The following is an 18,104-nucleotide window of genomic DNA, read 5'->3' on the forward strand; positions in this document are numbered from 1 at the left end:
ATCGGCGTTGCTTTCCATTACTTGCCTTACGCCATTCGATCCGCAGAAGCCCCTTTTGTTGATGGTGGATACATCGGATTTCGGGATCGGTGCTGTGCTTGCGCACAAAGATGGATCGCACGATCGCCCTATTGCATTTGCGTCCAAATTGCTCTCGTCTGCGCAAAGAAATTATTCACAGATCGAGAAAGAAGCATTGGCTCTCGTATTTGGTGTTACAAAGTTTCATGATTTCTTGTATGGTCGTCACTTTACCATAATCACGGACCACAAACCTTTGACATCGCTTTTTCATCCGAAAAAGCCTGTACCTCCACGTACAGCGCAGAAATTCATTCGCTGGTCTATTTTCCTCTCGCAGTACCATTACGATATCTCGTATCGGTCCACTGCTAAGCACAGAAACGCCGATGCGTTGTCCCGTTTGCCTGTTGCAGAGGCTAGAGCATTCGATTCCTCCGAACATGCTTGCATGTTCATTGATTCGGAAACCGATGACGTGGTCGAATCGTTTCCGGTTGATTTTCGTCGTGTAGCTACAGTCACAGCTGCCGACCCTGTCCTTGCTACCGTTCTGCGTTTTGTTGCTACGCAATGGCCCTTGTCAAAGTCACAGATCGGGGATTCGTTGGTTCGCCGATTTTTTGCTCACCAGGAGAGACTTTTTGTACGACGTGGTGTTTTGCTCTTGCGTTCTGATAATAATCAGTCCAGGGTCGTGGCACCACGTTCGTTACAGTCCTCTGTCTTACAGCTTCTCCACCAAGGACATTGGGGTATAGTGAGAACGAAACAACTTGCTCATCAGCACTGTACTTGGTTCGGAATCGATGCCGCGATTACGAATATGTGCTCTTCTTGCATGTTGTGTGCCAAACAACAATCAGCACCACCGCGGAAATTCTTTGCATGGCCAGAAGCCACTTCCCCTTGGCAACGCTTACACATCGATTTTGCTGGTCCATTCTGGAATGCTCGATGGTTGGTTGTGGTAGATTCATTCAGTAATTTTCCTTTTGTTCTCCGGATGTCTTCCACGACGTCATCTGCCTCCATCCAAGCGTTATCTGCTATCTTTTGCATTGAAGGTCTTCCACAAACTATTGTTTCCGGCAATGGCCCACAATTCATGTCCGCAGAATTTCAGTCGTTCTGCAAGGCCAATGGTATTCAAGATCTGATTTCCGCGCCGTTTTCGCCACAGTCAAACAGTGCCGCTGAACGATTGGTCAGGACTTTCAAGTCACAAATCAAATGGTTCAAATGGCTCTGAGCACTATGGGACTTAACAGCTGTGGTCATCAGTCCTCTAGAACTTAGAACTACTTAAACTTAACTAACCTAAGGACATCACACACATCCATGCCCGAGGCAGGATTCGAACCTGCGACCGTAGCAGTCGCGCGGTTCTGGACTGTGAGCCTAGAACCGTGAGACCACCGCGGCCGGTTTCAAGTCACAGATGTTGAAGTTGAAAGAGTCGCATTCTCAGGAGGACGCGTTATTGCTCTTTTTGTCCTCGTATCGCTCTCAGCCCCGAGATGGTCGCTCGCCGGCTGAGTTGCTCCACGGTCGCCCTCATCGAACCTTGATGTCTTTGCTACATCCGCCGCATCAGGTTCCTGTGCAGCGGCAGACACCTGCTTTTGCTCCAGGCGACGTTGTCTACTATCGCCATTATCGAGGTTCACGGCGTTCGCTCGAAGGGCGCATTCTTCGCTGCCTCGGCCACGCTATGTATCTGGTTTTGGGGGCCTCTGGTGAGGTGCGTTGGCATCTCAATCAGCTGCGCCACTGTCGTCGCACGGGATCTGCCGCTCCCCGTCTGCTTTCAACAACAGTGCCGTCCGGTCAGTGCCCTGGGGACCCATCTACTGACTCGCCTCAGCCCCAGGTGTTACCGACGCTGCCTTCCATTTTGCCCCATGGCGACGCGCCACCGCCACCGCCGCCGCCGCCTGTTCTCCCGCCGGCGACGCCCGCAGTGGACGCGTCGCTGCAACCGCCGGGCGCCTCCCTGGGTCACGCGCCGCCGATCGCTTCCTGTGACCAGGTGTCCTCCGACATGGAACTCTAGCCCGCTCCGGACCATGTGTCGTCTTCGCCCGTCGGGTGCCCCGGCCCTATGGAGGTCGACACTTCGGCCTCTCCTGTCTCTCTGCCGGCGCATACACCGCATGTTGGCGTGCACCCTGGAGCAGGTTTTCAGGCGTTTCCTATCTCCCCGCGGTCCGAATGGCAGGGTGCGGGTGGCACAGCCTCGCCTGTTGTTCGGCTCCCCACCTCGTCGCATTCGTCAACATGGGGTCCTCCCCACGGCGGGCGGAAGCCTTATGCCACAACCGTACGCCGATTTGCGGGGGAGGAATGTGGTGTCACCGCCAGACAACACACTTGTTAGGTGGTAGCCTTTAAATGGGCCGCGGTCCGGTAGTATACGTCGGACCCGCGTGTCGCCACTATCAGTGATTGCAGACCGAGCGCCGCCACACGGCAGGTCTAGAGAGACTTCCTAGCACTCGCCCCAGTTGTACAACCGACTTTGCTAGCGATGGTTCACTGACAAAATACGCTCTCATTTGCCGAGACAATAGTTTAGCATAGCCTTCAGCTACGTCATTTGCTACGACCTAGCAAGGCGCTATATTCAGTTACTATTGATACTGTGAATCTTGTACCATCAAGACCGACGTTCATCATTAATGGATTAAAGTTAAGTATTCCACCAGCTACGTCCGTATTTCTAAATTCTAATTTCCTTGTCATGTTCCAGACCTCACGCCAGCCTGCGTGAGCTACAACGCGTGCCTTTCGGCCTCCTCTAGTAAAACGGTGTTGGCACTCCTGCCAACCACAAAAACTTGTAACAAACCTGGAACAAAAAACATACAGAGGTTCCTATGAGAAATAAATGTAAACCGCTTGCATCATATTAATTTAAAAAAAAGACGCACTACTGCATATTTCCTGAAACTTTACCTTACGTTACAATACCTGCTTACTTCGTGTTGATGTATATTACCCCTTGCAACTCTTCTTTAGCGTGAAACCTTAATTCTGTCACCACTTGCCCTAGCTTTTCATGCAACACATGAATTTCTGCTGCTCCATACACGTATTATGTGTGACATTTCTTCTGTGTGCACGTCTTTTATTATCCTCTCGCCTACTGATTCACCTCCGTACCATGTTATGTATATCTATCTGCTCCTATTAACAAATAAAACAGATCTTTAAGTCGTTACTGGTATTGTCTCTAATTTCTGTAGAAGGGGTGCCATGCAGCGAGTTGAAACTAGTCCCCTTATTTGAGTAAAAGCTGTATATGGAACTTTCACTCTCCCTATTATGCACAAGGACGTCTGAATGCAAGAAAATCTGTTTGGTCTTGTCTTTAATGAAACTTCGTAGGTTAACCCCTTTACATAATAATAAAACTAAAAGTTTCCATGAATAATTAGTTGGTCTATCAAATGATGGTAGTTCCTCTTCATCTGAGAGTGGACTGATTATCCTAACGGACTGCTGCTAACTTGTGGTACAATGATGGAGTAACAGAACTCATCTGTAGAATCCGAAATGTAAATTAGATCTGCTACGGGCACTGCTCAGGCAGACGCAATGTTGGGGGCATCAAAATAACTGACTGAGTCCCTACTTTGCCAGAGCTGTCAAACACTTTATTAAACGCCATGCTCGGTTCTTGTGGAGTCAGCTATCAGCGATGGGTTGCACTGCAGCCTGCAATTGGGACTGCTCACCACCCTAACAAGCGGCAGCCGTGGACGATGTTCAGAAAAGTCGCGAAATCGAACCAGAGCTATGCTGACTGGTAGTATGAATCAGTGCTCTGTCCGAGCTACAGAGACTGTGAACACTCCTAACTCGACTGTACACCAGTCTGTCGTTCACGTCCTCTCTCTTCGGAGGTCTGGAATAAAGTTCGTAGAGAAAATTCTTCTCTCCACACAAACTCCAAAAAAACTGAAATGCGCTGACCTCAGCAAGCCGCATGCCTGCCAACTGTGACCAGTTGCGGACCTTAGCGCCAATCGCAGGTGCACAAATCGCCGCACAAAGCTCCTCCAAAAACACCACGAAAAATCAGTCTCCAATCGAGACGCTTGCCGCCAACAACTAGCGGCGCCCAATAACGTCAGCATGCATCCCCAACTGTCGGCCAGTCAACTTGCTCTTTTAAAGTGCATGTGGGAACATCGCGGTGTGGGAAAAGTAACTGACTTCGGAACACACTCTGCGTAAGAGAGGCGCCGTCTTAGTGTGGATACCCTGCTGTCACCGAGCCACCATTCTAAGAAAGAGACAATACAAAGCCCGACCACCCAGGCTCAGATGTCACGACGGCAGACTGTTAGAGCCCATGCAATCCTCGTTGTCTTCCCTTCGGCCGAGAAAAATCCGAGGGCCCTTTGAAAAAGAGCATCCAGGCCGCCGCTACTGTCATTTGGGCCCAACCTTCCTGGAACCCAGTGGTCGCAGACGCACACGATTTCCCTATCCTGCGCAGCTCTCCCAAACAGAATGTCCACGAATAAATTTTGGAAAATATAACAAATGGAGGAAGACTTATCACCTGATATAAGTCCGCCCCGATAGCTGAGTGGTGCCGGCACGGTAGCTCAGCGTGTTCGGCCAGAGGGTTAGACACCCTCTGTAATAAAACAAACCGAGCGAATGGACCAACGCTGAACTTCAACGGGTGTCATGGGACGTCCGCCCCGAACAATCGCAACGAACAAAACCGAACAAAATGAGATTAAAAAAAAAAGTGGTCAGCGTGACGGATTGCCGTCCTAAGGGGCCCAGGTTCGATTTCCGGATGGGTCTGGGATTTTCTCTGCTCAGGGACTGGGTGTTGTGTTGTCTTCATCATCATTTGATCCCCATCCGGCGCGCAGATCGCCCAATGTGGCGTCGAATGTAATAAGACCTGCACCAAGGCGGTCGGACCAGCCCCGCAACGGGCCTCCCGGCCAATGACGCCAAACGCTCATTTCCATCTTTACCTGATATTATTAGATCAAAGAGTGATTAAAGCCCTTGATAATAATCACCTTCTTATCATCAACCCTGAGAGGACAATTAAAGAAAATAAATTAAATGAGAGAAGAGAAGCGAAAAGGGTTTGTCATCTCTCATACACCACCATCCCCCCACCACACTCCGAATAGATTTTTTTCTCCCAGTGAATGACTCACTTATGATTGGGTAAGTGTGACATGAACAAGGCGAAAAATCTGAACAATCTAGTATGTAAATGTGACATCAAACGTTAAAGTAAAACAAAGGAAATTCTGGGTTGCTTTAAACGATATCAACCTTATTTTCACTGAAATTGATACATCTCTTCCAACACTAGACAAAACTTGGTGATATACGGTAACTCACAGTTTCACACACTAGAGTGAAAGTTCGGAACGAGGATGATGGCTGAACTGAAAGTCGCTATTTTCAATACAACGTCTTTGCAAACTTTTCAGTCACCATTAAAAAGAAAAAATCAAATTTACTGAAAGATGCCCAACACAACTGCATTCCTGGTTTCCTGCAAAATAATAAATTCTAATGCAATGGTTTTCTCAAGAAATTAGTAAGTGACTCACACACACTGTACTCCTGATGAAAACATAGATTCTACACATAATGATCAAAATGACAGATGGTCCACTCAGCTGAAAGTTATCATTTAACATAATTGCAACGTTCTTACAGCACTCATACACACACACACACACACACACACACACACACACACGAGGCATGCAAAGAGTTTGTGCAACTGAATTATAGTGTAAAATTTTTGAAATTACATAAGAAGCATAAAACTATGGAACACGTGGATAAATACAGAGCAGGAAGTATGAAAATGTGAATCTTGATTTAAATTGTGATCACTGTAACCACGTCTCACTGGATACATCTTAATTCCAACAATGGTGGAAATATAGACTATTTTCATATACGTTGTGACAATGGCCGGATAAGTGTGCAGCACTGTCTTAATCAGACATTAAACCCAAATAAAAAATATTAATCATAATATATGTGGCTTACCAGAATAACCAGCATCAAAAGGAAATAACACAATATTCAGTCGTCAGTCATACGACCACACCGCCGCCTGAGAGATCGATTAGCCGGATGCGATTCTCTCGATAAACGGAACAGAAGAACGGCTGTGTTAGCCAAAGAGTACACAGCCAGTCGCAGTACTTACGCTCGCCGCGAGGCCACTTCATGTGCAGCAGGAGAGTAGTGCAGTGGTCAGCCAGCGCCGATGTTAGTCATCGTCTGCAGCTCAGTAATTGCTGCCATCAAGCCTTTGTAGCTCCGTTCCAAGTTAGTCTTCAACTTCACCGGATTCGACATTCAAGATTACGAGAGATTAATTCGTCACTGCAAGACTTGTGACTTGTAAATTATGTCATTCTACAGACGCTTAGTCTAGTCGCGTCTTCCATAATTGTCAACCAAATGATCATGGACTACAGCAAAGTTAAGTAATAGATACTTTCTTATTTTGTACTCCTGCTAATTAATTGTGTTTTCCTGTTACACCTACCAAATAGTCTTGGCATAGTAGAACCCACGTTTCCACCTCCTTGGGTACCTCATATTTGCCACCTCATGTTGATGCACTCGATTATGGTGGAAGATCGAGAGCCATCAGTACTAGCGTCAAGACTGAACGTTAAAACAATAATATAGATAAAATTAAATTTTTATCACTTTGACGGATTATATAGGTTGTTGTTTTTGTTGTGGACTTTAATCCAGAGACTGGTTTGACGTAGCTCTCCATGCTACTCTATCCTGTGCAAGATTCTTTATCTCCCAGTACCTACTGCAACCTACATCCTTCTGAATCTGCTTAGTGTATTCATGTCTATTAGATAGGTAACAGTGTGAAATTACGACTAACAGCGACTCGAGCAGTGTGACACAGTTGTTGTGCATTCTTTGAACTTAGTAAGAAACCAAACAATTTACAGAAAATGACCTAACATTGAAGGTGGTTGAACACTAGCGTGTCACACACTGGCACCGAGTATCTCAAATGGTTCAAATGGCTCTGAGCACTGTGAGACTTAACATCTATGGTCATCAGTCCCCTAGAACTTAGAACTACTTAAACCTAACTAACCTAAGGACATCACACAACACCCAGTCATCACGAGGCAGAGAAAATCCCTGACCCCGCCGGGAATCGAACCCGGGAACCCGGGTGCGAGAAGCGAGAACGCTACCGCACGACCACGAGCTGCGGACCCGAGTAGCTCACTAACACTTATCACACACAGGATTTCTCAGTTCGACTGCACTGACAGGTGCACCCCAAGATACGGCACCAGGAGCTATCTGCAATGGGCAGCACCAGTCATCTGTCACGGCTGTTGTGTGCACAAGTGGATCAGGTTGCACTCGTGGTGCGAAGTCAGCAGCACAGTTCGAGATGTACATCTCGACTGTCAGCCACAAAGCATACGAAGCACTCTCTGGTGTGTGGGACGCCACATGCGCCCTTCCTACGGCGGACCACATCATTGTTGGCACTTCCTCAGAACCCTTTGTCAATTGTCAGAAGACAGTGAGATTGAACTCGCCAAGGGATGAGCAAGGAACAGAATAGTTACAATTGGAGTGTTAAAACTGGTGTGTTGTTGCCATCCAGGGGTCATAGAAGCTGAGCAGCTGAAGGAGCTATATTCATGGCCGATAGCACAGCGTTGCTCTCACTAGGAGAGGAGAGAAAATAAATCTTGGCGATCCACAATTGCTCAGCACAGGGCTCCATTTGCTTGCAGTCCAGCCAATTGCCTGAGTACGTACACTCGAAAGGGCATTTATGATGCATTGGTCTTTGCGTAACACTAGAGGTGCATTCGCCACAGACGAAGTACGTGAGATTACCAAAAAAGTGCCTCTTGTGTCTGTCGTTCTCATTGGCCGTGATTGGGCGCCTCCGGGTTGAGCACTAGCATGGGCGCCTCGCAGTCTGTCTCTAGTATGCCTTGTACTACGCCCGTGCGCCGCAGTAGGAAGTCCTTAGTGAGCCTCGCCGGAATGTGGGATGGCTCTCTATCCGCTCAGTTGGGCTGCTACTCGTGCTTGATTGCCAGCTCGGTCACTAAGCTTCCTGCAGGTGTGCACCGAAACGCACTCTGCTGTGCCCCGCAATTCACCACCTGCACATTACTAATGAGAATCTTGACTGTTGTTCCCAGAATTTCCATTGACATAACAATTGTTGAACAACATTACAAGAAATTGTTACAAAGGTATACGGTAGCTTTCTTTTACGTTATAACAGCTTCCATTTGTTTGCATAAAGAAATAAAAAGCTAATGCGATTACAGATTCTCAACGATGTACTAAATCTAGAATTCTTACACTGTGACACATAGGATAGACATCTGTTTATAAACTGTTAAGTCTTGCAATCTACCTGCGTTGCACACCTACTTAAGGGCCTTCTCGATTACGACTTATGTGTATGTAGACTTACCGAAGTTACAGATTCTCTTTTACCACCACCAAACAAAAACAGTAAAAGAAACGACATGGATAAATTGCACACTCTAAAAGTAAAGTTGATTGTAGTGTGAGCAAGTACTTCTCCTAGCATGTGGACTAATTACTGAAAATTTTAGGAAGATTTACCTATCACCAATCTTCTTACTACTAAGGTTGACTCTAATAGCTAACTGCTGTGCTTAGTCTGCTTATGACGAGGTCCACGAGGGTTTCCTTCACATCGTTCTGTGAACACTTTGAAACCAAACACAAAAACACAAAACCTAATGCGACAGCATGATAAATGTAGGTTTCGTGAGAGCGAACAAAAGAAGTGACAAATAAAAGAAAAATATTGATGATACGTACGCTCTTGGAAGGGCCGATGTCACTTACCACGAATTTTACTCTTTCCACTACGTATGTGCAGACTTGCTCATGAGGTGTTGGGTTGCATTGCTTGTGGCAGCTGTCAGAGGGGTTAGTGTGTATGGCTCTGACAAGGGAACCTCCCCATCGCACCCCCCTCAGATTTAGTTACAAGTTGGCACAGTGGATAGGCCTTGAAAAACTGAACACAGATCAATTGAGAAAACAGGAAGAAATTGTGTGGAACTGTGAAAAAATAAGCAAAATATACAAACTGAATAGTTCATGAGAAGATAAGCAACATCAAGGACACTGGGAACGTAGAAGCGCCGTGGTCTCGTGGTAGCGTGAGCAGCTGCGGAACGAGAGGTCCTTGGTTCAAATCTTCCATCGAGTAAAAAGTTTAATTTTTTATTTTCAGTTTATGTGACAAACTCTTATGTTTTCATCACTTTTTGGGAGTGGTTATCACATCCACAAGAAAACCTAAATCGGGCAAGGTAGAAGAATCATTTAACCCATTCGCCAAATGTACAAGCTAGGTGGGTCGACAACATATTCCTGTCATGTAACGCACATGCCGTCTCCAGTGTCGTATAGAATATATCAGACGTGTTTTCCTGTGGAGGAATCGGTTGACCTATGACCTGGCGATCAAATGTTTTCGGTTCCCATTGGAGAGGCACGTCCTTTCGTCTACTAATCGCACGGTTTTGCGATGCGGTCGCAAAACACAGACACTAAACTTATACAGTGAACAGAGACGTCAATGAACGAACGGACAGATAATAACTATGCAAAAATAAAGAAAGTAAAATTTTCACTCGAGGGAAGACTTGAACCAAGGACTTCTCGTTTCGCAGCTACTCACGCTACCACGGGGCCACGGCGCTCCTGAGCTCACATTCTGCATGATGTTGCTTATGTTGCCCATGGACTACTCAGTTTGTGTATTTTGCTTATTTTTCACAGTTCCACACAACTTCTTCCTGTTTTCTCAATTGATGTGTGTTCAGTTTATTAAGGCCTATCCACTGTGCCAATTTATAACTAAATCTGAGATGGGTGCGATGGGGAGGCTCCCTTGTGAGCACAATGGGACTTAACATCTGAGGTCATCAGTCCCCTAGAACTTAGAACTACTTAAACCTAACTAACCTAAGGACATCACACACATCCATGCCCGAGGCAGGATTCGAACCTGCGATCGTAGCGGTCGCGCGGTTCCAGACTGTAGCGCCTAGAACCGCTCGGCCACCCCGGCCGGCGAGGGGTTAGTGGCTCTGTATCGCCCTCTCAATTCTCAACGCCCTTTAGCGAAACTTACAGATATTCCAAGACGCAACTGCAGGCGGGTGTTAAAAGACCGTGCGCAACGGAAAATAATAAACGCTAAAATGAAGATTTGGTCCTACGTGATCACAGCTGCTTAGCCTTATAGCCCCTAATAAGCCAAAGCAGTTAGCAATATCACCGTATGTACTGCGCCCAGTGCATCGGAGTGATGGTTCTCGTACACGCCTGCGACGATGGAAAAACTCCAGCCACAAATAAACTCTTTCAAAGAGTAGGACGGCTGAAGGCGGTCCTTGACTACTGTACTCTAATACTGTCTTCTCCTATCTGTGTTCTACAGACGAGAAACGCTAACTCCCAGCCACAATGACAGAGTTCAGATAACGTCTCAACGTAAGTGTAGGCAGAAGAAGTGCTCTCAATCACTGAACGCTGCGTACTCAGCGATGACTTCCAACCCTGAGGCGAAGTCCAGAATCGTATAAGTTCACAACAATGCAGTGCCTTACCGTTCTAACTATAAAATCTCGTGAGATCAAAGATGGCAAGTCCGTCGGTACCAACAAGAAGCTGATACTGAGGGACCGTCACACTCGGGAGCTCAAAACGGAGGACCTCTTCTCTCCAGCGCTGGCTTCCCAGCAAGGCTTGGCTCCCCACCATCGTAATTCCGAAAACGAATCATATTCCCGAAACCACGGAATATTCCCCCTCTCTACATATTCTTCCGAACGCCGACAACCATATTTTAGTCGTTTGTCGTCCAGCGCGGAAAGTTTGCGAGGAAAAACCTATACTCGTACAGTGGTACGCTTATGAGTAAAAATCCTTGGAAATAACCCAGCCTGCGTGGTTCCTGAGGTGCCGCTTCTTCGTTCCTCTCACCTGCGTCCAAGATTTTCAGCGTTTCCGAAGTATAATCACGACTCTATTGTGCTCCAGCTCTTCGGTGCTACGACGTCCGTCTTGCTGTTTCTTGTGTTTAAGCAGGACCAACACATCTGTGTGGGCATTCCACCTAGGGCTTCAGTTCCGCCAGCCGTTTCATTTCCACTGGCGTTCCAACTTCTACTAGTATAGGCAATCATTCATTACGCCGTTTTTATAATAAATACACTCCGTCACCTTTCACGCAATAAGCGTTAACAATTATTTACAAGACGTACGTGACAATGTCAGTCTCCTTTATACATTCATACATACGATGTACAATCTATCACATGATACCTAATTGTGTTTGTAGATCATGGAAAAGTCTGTGGATGAGTGCTTGAAAGGTGCGAAATTATAGCTACCTTACAATATGTGCGATGTGTTTAGATCACCAAGCTTACACAAAAATATCACATCCTCTCTCTATTAACGTAGCAGCTTTGGAGCGATATTACAGCAAGACCATGTTTTGGATATCCCTCTTAAAAATTCGCGACTCAAACGAGGAGGGACCCATCGCTACAATCGGGTGGGTGGGTGCAGTGGCCTCCTTAGCATCATACTCCCACGCAAAAGGGGAACAACGGATCTCAGGCGTTACCACACTCATCCGAATCTCACATGCCAATTGGTGCAACGCAACTGAGGCGTACCCATAATCTTTCAAAACTCTCTCGAAAAAATGGCACAACACAACTAGACGTTCCAAAAGTCACTCAAAAGAGCAATCTGCTGCTCGACGTCATGAATGACTCAAAGCCGCCCATGATTCGACTCACAATGAAACCAATCTCTCTCCCTCAAACTTCGATAAGATGGAAACGCTCCCACATAGCTGTAAGTTGTTCCTTGTGAGTCATAAGCTTCCCACAGATGGCTAAATATATATATATATATATATATATATATATATATATATATATATTCCTGCCGGCCGCGGTGGCCGAGCGGTTCTAGGCGCTTCAGTCCGGAACCGCGCTGGTGCTACGGTCGCAGGTTCGAATCCTGCCTCGGGCATGGATGTGTGTGATGTCCTTAGGTTAGTTAGGTTTAAGTAGTTCTAAGTTCTAGGGGACTGATGACCTGAGATGAAGTCCCATAGTGCTCAGAGCCATTTGAGCCATATATTCCTGGTCGCTCGTGAAAGTCATCAATAGCAACTTACTGAGGATGGTAGGTACTGTTGGTCAGCCAAACAGCAAAAAAGGCAAAATACTTATCCTACGCCGGCCGAAGTGGCCGTGCGGTTCTAGGTGCTGCAGTCTGGAACCGCGAGACCGCTACGGTCGCAGGTTCGAATCCTGCCTCGGGCATGGATGTGTGTGATGTCCTTAGGTTAGTTAGGTTTAACTAGTTCTAAGTTCTAGGGGACTAATGACCTCAGAAGTTGAGTCCCATAGTGCTCAGAACCATTTTTGAACTTATCCTACAACAAAAAAAAAAAAAAAACAAAAAAAAAAATATAATAGTACCTACACTTCCATGTTATATCTACTTGCAAAACTAGTTAACTTAAACTCTAAAAAATTTGAGCTCACAAACAAAAACGCCTTAATCTGTTACATATTTATATTTTATGTCTGGTGGGAACCAACTGAATTGCTCATCTTAGTCATTTCGACATATGGATATGCCTTGATTCGACAGAAGAAAAGAACGTTCTGTGTGCCTTTTCCTTACTCATCCCACACTAATAATTCACGAAAGCATCGACCCATGTCACGTCCATCAGATATGCACCAGTCTCGCCTCGGTCAGAGTTATGTCCGCTATAATCTTGTCCTCCAGCTTCACATCATCTTAGTGGGACGGAATTGTGCATGTGTTTCTGCACGATGTGCACCACAGCCTGCTTTTCTTGTGGTGAACCCACGTGTATCGATCCTCCTGGCACTGACAAAATTCTGTGTGCGGCTCTGGTCACTTTTGATGGTAATAAAGCCTCATGCAACTCTCCTCCTCAATTTGTTTCGACTGACTCTGTGAACATAACCGAGCTCGTTCTCTTCTGAAGTTGTGATGGCGAGACCCTGACTGTTAGTTCCCATATGAAATATCCCAACGTCAGAAATGCGTAATATTGTACGTTAATGTATATGTCGCGGTTTCACCCACTCAAATATGAAATGACCGTCCATATGGATTCATCCCCTTTGATTATCGTTAGCATTAGAGTAGTCCCATGTTTGCTCCAAAGAAAAGTGGTGTCCCTTCAATGAAAAATATGACTTCACCATGCACCTTTGGTGCAGATCCGTGTCTGTGACCAGGGTATTTGCAGGTGACACGAACAGCCTTCACTGCCTGCTTGAACGGGGATTTATATCGTCCCAGATTACATTGATAGCATCAAACAACATGCACGCATAATCAACACGTAAATTTTCTCTAAACTGGGTTAAGTCTCTCGCCGTCTTTCTTGTCTCCGGAGTGACTTTAAATGTAGGATAATTCGACGTCATCCCTATAAGCACGACACACTTAGATTACCCCCTTCTTCACTACGCTTGATCTAAATTGTTGACACACCATAATACAGGAATTGCATTAACAGTACATATAAATAACACCCATCCAATATCATCAGCATTGTTGGTATCAGTACTGATTGTTAGTCACGGGTTACTATGTGGTGCAGAAACCGCCCCCTTCTTCACTGCACTTGATCGAAATTGTTAACACACCAAAATACAGGAGTTACGTTAACAGTACATACATATAACACCCATCCAAAATCATCAGCATTGTTGGTATCAGTATTGCTTGTTAGCCACGGGATCGGATGTGGTGCAGAAACCGCGAAACACACACATGTAGGATACACTAAATAACAAATATGTAAAAAGATTCAGCTAAATCAGAATGAAACAAACATATGGATGAATAAATGCGGGCTTACGGACTATTGTACTGTACAACTAAGAAAAGGAAATATGAATTAATTACAGACTGCCTCTGTCATCCTTGTGATAGTGGCGAGGTGAAACTAGTCCCCTCATTTGTTTTGTAACACCGCACCCGTTGCTTATCTGGATTTTGCGTATGTTCGACCCCGACAAACAACTTACAGAGAAATTGGGAGTGGAACTGTACGCAAAAGTGGATAACGCTAGATTTAAAAGTGACCCTGTCACCCCTAATTAATCTGCGGTGGTAGTGTTGACGATGAATCACACCTCTTTTTACTTCCAAACATGAACGATCACGAACACTTAGGGTGTTCGATGACATCAAACACATACACAAAAATAAAGAATAAGCGTAAGGGTGAATTCAGGATCAACTACTGAAAGTAAAAGCACTACTGAATCACAATAATTTTATTATAACCATCAGATCAATGCTGAATAAAACACAATGAACAACTTACAAACTACCCTCCTAACTGGCATTGGCAGTGAACTGTGTTAACATCGATCCAAAACGCGATCTCTTATAACTTGGCTGACTGACTGACATAGACACAAAACGTAAAACACGAAGAACTACTACATCCCAAAGTATCGTGAAACCTCTGTGGAAACAGCAATTGCACGTGATCCAACTGTTTAACGCTACTCCAAACACAGGCCGAAGCGGCAGCGATCTCACCGTAATATTCCTGTTGCAGCGGCCGTCCCTGACGGCGACGGAGCGGCTGTGCGGTCGGCGTGTGGCGTCTCGGAAAGTACGCTCCTACAATACTCGGACAACAGACAGTTGTCCGTAAACTTCGCTAATTGCAATTATCTTCCCGGCAGCAAAGAGCTGGCGCGGCTAACGTCCTCTCAGAACGAAAAACCAAGGCGGGAGACGACTTGGCTAACGTCATCTCAGTACGAGAGCCCAGAACAAAAGACATGTACAGTGGCTACATTACTGCCAAGTCTCTCTGCAGTATCGCAGAAGGAACATCCAGCTTGTGTAGCCCTATTACATGACCTCGTTCGAACTCAGTGAGGTATTGACAATCACATCTTTGTCGCCTTAAAGGCATTCTTGACTAACATCAGCTCACCACGTCCAGTCACAAAGGTAACTAACGCTTGTGACCGTTACAGTCTGTATTGAAAGCAAACCTGATTTGCATCATAGTGGCGATACTAGCGCCAGTCTTACGCGACTGCGGCTAAATTTGAACAGATATTATCTTTCAGATGTAGAAACACGCCTGCCAACTTTAGATTATATAGCACAACTCCTCCTTTGCTCTGTGATTCATTTCTGTCAGTACATGTACATGTAGTCTTTCCTTTTCTCTCTCTCTTCTCTCTCTCTCTCTCTCTCTCTCTCTCTCTCTCTCTCTCTCTTTGTGTGTGTGTGTGTGTGTGTGTGTGTGTGTGTGTGTGTGTGGGTGGGTGGGTGGGTGGGTGTGTGTGTAGCATAAACTCTGCCCCCCCTCCTTTTTGACAAGTGAGAGAGCAGGATTCCATGCAGAAATTAAACAAAAACCACTATCTCTATTTGTAAGGTTACCTTCTAATTTACTTTCAAGAGCTTCCTTAACAACACTCTCTAAGTAGCTGGAAGTGCATGTCAGAATCTCCGTGTTCATATAGTTCATAGTATGACTGAAGTCAGAACAGTGTTATGAAAAAGCGGATTTACTCTGCTGTTGTAGGCGTGTGCGCCGCTTATGAGCAGTACACCGGTCCTCCACAGTTCTAAGAGTCTAACCAATTTATGACATATCACAAGTGCAAGAAATACGGTCGACACCCTTCTTACACAAACCAAGATCATCTTTCACGGAACCTGAAAGGACCCTGATCTTAGATGGTGGTCGAAAAACACACTTCGCATCATATTTCCGCAAAGTATGACCAATTCTGTTCGAAATGCTCACTGCATAAGGTGAAAAGGCCGTAGACTTTTGTGACAACTCAGTATATCATCGCTCACCCAGTGTACAGATCCGATTTGGTAAATGATTAAAGATTGTTGTGGCAAGGGAATTTACCCCTTTCTGTGCCAAAGTCAGATTTAACCTAGAACAATGAAGTTCATCCTTTCTTCTAATATTGTAGCTATACACTTTGCTTTTATTTTTTAATCAGAATGGGTTATTAATAACACACTTCATGAGTGAATATATATTATGTGAAGGTACAGTGAATGTCCCTAGTTCCTTAAATAAATGTCTGCAAGGTGATCTTTGGTGGGCTCCAGCTATTATTCTGATTACATGCTTTTGTGCAATGTATACTTTTCTGTTGGTAATAAATTACCCCAAAATATACCACATGAAACCATTGAATGATAACAGGCATAGTTGGATAATTAACTGATATGTTTTTCAGCAAAATTTGCAACAAGCCTAATAACATACGTAGCTGAACTCAAACGTTTCAGCTGGTCATCAATGTGTTTCTTCCAATTCCATTTCTCATCAATGCACACACATCCAGACGTTATGAATATTTTGCCTTAGTAACAGACTTCATTAAATCTATATTTATCAATGGTGTTATACCATTTACTGTACACAGCTGAATGATCTGCGTTTTCTCAAAATTTTGTGAGAGTCCACTTAATAATTTTCTGAAAGACATTCTTTACAATTTCCTCAGCTAATTCTTGATTATTTGGTGTGATTACTATACCTGTATCATCAGCAAAAAGAACTATCTTTGCATCTCCATGAATATAGAGTGGCAGGTCATTAATATACATTAAGAACAATAATGGACCTAATACTGAACCCTGCAGGACATTCTTCTTTATACCTCCCCAGTTAGAGGATTCCACCGATTTTTACAGACTATCTGTACTGTTAATTTCAACTTTCTGCATTCTTACAGTTAAATATGAATTAAACTATTTCTACACTGTCCCACTCATAACACAATATTTAAGCTTATCTAGAAGAATTTCATGATTCACAAAGTCAAAAGCCTTTGACCGATCACAAAAAATCCCAATGGATAATGTTCGGTTAATATTTGATCAGTGAAAGCATATATAGCATTTTCTGTTGGAAAGGATATCTCAAAACCAAACTGATATTTTGTTAGTACCTCATTTTAACAAATAAGTGAAGCCACTCTCAAATGCATTAGTTTTCAATATTTTTGGATAAAGCTGTCAGGAGTGAGATTGAGAGGTGGTTGTTAGCATCAGACCTATCCACTTTTTTATGCAGTGGTTTGACGATAGCAGTCTATCTGGAAAAATGTCCCATTTCAGTGAGCTATTACATAAGTGGCTGAGAATCCTACTTATTTGTTGGGAACAGGCTTTTAATGCTCTGTTGGTAATGCTGTCAATTCCATGCGATCTTTTACTTTTGAAGGACTTTATTATTTTCCTAATTTCAGTAGGAGAGGTGGGTTTAATTTAAATTTTATCGAATTGCATAGGTATTGCCTCTTCCATGTACAGCCTTGCACTTACTAATGAACAGCTGGATTCTATTTGCTCTAAAACAATTAAAATGATTATTAAACATATTTTCTACTTCTAACTTTTTGCTAACAAACTTTTCATGGAATTTGATAGACGTACCGTCTTCTCGTGCTCTCAGTTGCCCTTTCTCTTTTAACAGTATTTCAAATTGTTTTAATTTTATTATCAGAGGTGCTAATATCGGACAAAATGAACTTCTGGAATTTTTAAAAACTTTTCTAAATACTGTGCCGTTGTTTTTATAATGTTTGACTGTTTCTGACTCATTACTTCTTCCACCTATAACATAATTTATCTTTTCTGTTTACAAGATATTTTTATTTCTTTAGTGAGCCACAGCTTTTTAGGTGGTTTCCTACAATTATGTTTCACTGTTTAGTTAGGGAAGCTGTTTTCAAATATACTCCGAAAGGTATCATGAAATATGTTACATTTACGTTTGTATACAAACCTTCCTCTTGAATCAGTATATTTGTCACTGAAAACTGCATCAAAAATCCCACAATAGTTCTCGAGATTAGCCTTCACATATAGACAGAAGGAAGTTGCGATGGCCATTCATTTAGTGATGTGTATAGATACAGGAA

Source organism: Schistocerca serialis, chromosome 3, assembly GCF_023864345.2.
Source record: "Schistocerca serialis cubense isolate TAMUIC-IGC-003099 chromosome 3, iqSchSeri2.2, whole genome shotgun sequence".
In the NCBI taxonomy this organism is placed as follows: Eukaryota; Metazoa; Arthropoda; class Insecta; order Orthoptera; family Acrididae; genus Schistocerca; species Schistocerca serialis.